We start from the raw sequence: 1,570 nt of genomic DNA, 5'->3' as shown, positions 1-1,570 counted from the left end.
AAGATGGAGGTGTTCCCACAAGAGTGATCATGGAGCTTAGTATGCGCTCACCTTCAAGCTTGGACCTTCCCTATACTCGGTCTCAAGCTTGAGAGGGAGTGTTGGTAAGCTTGCATGATAAGAGAAGGAGTTGATAAGCTCAGCAAGTGAGGGACTCAAGTGGTGTGTGAAAAGCAACCACTCCTCACCAAAGCAAAAGGAGCTAGGCATGTCTTACCTGATGGAGATGGCAAGAAGCCACGAGAGAAGGGAAGACTCAGGCTGGTCCAGTCACTCCTAACCAAAACAAAAGGGAAGTTTCCTCGTACTCAATTTCAGTTCATCATTTTCAATCATATCTAGTAATCCATTAGGAATACTAGTTTTACTAGACGACAACATATCTAGTAATATATAAGGAATACTAGTCTTACTAAGACGGTCTATAAGCATGAATTGATTGAGTTATGTTCTTTGATAAGTACTGATACACTTGTGGAATTATGTATCAGGTACCTTACTTGGAGACTCAATGGAGAGGATCAGGTCGTTCCTAGCCTTTCAAGATGGCATGAAGTCCGGTGAAAGGGGGAGACACTAAGCTGGTTCTATAGAAGAGTCCAAGATGGTGTTGTGAAGTTTACGCAAGCCTTGAAGTGTTGCTGCACCTGTTTAGGCTGTGATCCAGAGCTTCTTGTGTCCAACCACACTGGTTCTAAGGCACAAGAGCTCACTGGCCAATCCCTAGGCCTTGTTGGCTCTACTCTTTTTCCCTCATCAAGGTTTTCTCCAAAAGGGTTTTCCTTGGTTTTTAATGAGGGAGTTCTTCAAGGTTCCAAGCTTGACTTAGGATCACCTAGAGTCAAGCTTGAGGGGGAGTGTTGACTTGAAGAAAGAAATGGAGCCAAAGGAGAAGTATGGAGTAGTTTGGGGCTGGTGCAAAGATAGGGACATGATCTTAAGAGATTGTCTATCAAGGCTTCATGAAGGGTTAGAGAAGTCTAGAAGTGTCATGAAGCCTGTGCAAAGATAGGGTTTAAGTCCAGGAGGGACTTAGACATCATATGGAGATGTTTGGGTGAGATGTGCAAACTTAGGGCGAGGTACGGATAGGCGGTCCGTACCTTCGTCCGTACTTCACCCGGGATCGACCAGAAGCTGGTGCAAACTTAGGGCGTCGGTTCCAAGAGCAAACAGACGACCTTATCTTCTTTGTGACTGTTGGAAAGCAAGGGAAAGGAGAGAGGGCGTGGTGCAAAGACAGCCTGTCATGAGATGTAAAGGGAAAGCAAGTTGGACCATGAATCTAGACACATATGTGAGTAAAGGTTCATGGGAGCCTTAACTTAACCAATCAGGCAGCAGCTCCTCTCCACCAATCAGCTACCATCACATGCTCCCCTTGACCAGAAACAAGAGTACATCCAAGCCATCCATTTCTAAAGTCATTTCTATCCATTAGATTAAGGGTTTATGATAGCAAAGTGTAAAATCCTATATAAGGCATTGTTGTGAACGTTTTGTAACTCCTAAGGGAGTAAGGGGGATTTCCCCTCTCCACTTCATGAATGATAAACTTGTTCTTGAATCT

The sequence above is a fragment of the Brassica oleracea genome, chromosome C7 (assembly GCF_000695525.1).
Source record: "Brassica oleracea var. oleracea cultivar TO1000 chromosome C7, BOL, whole genome shotgun sequence".
In the NCBI taxonomy this organism is placed as follows: Eukaryota; Viridiplantae; Streptophyta; class Magnoliopsida; order Brassicales; family Brassicaceae; genus Brassica; species Brassica oleracea.
The sequence above is the reverse complement of the archived record's forward strand: the minus strand, read 5'-3'. Positions refer to the sequence as shown.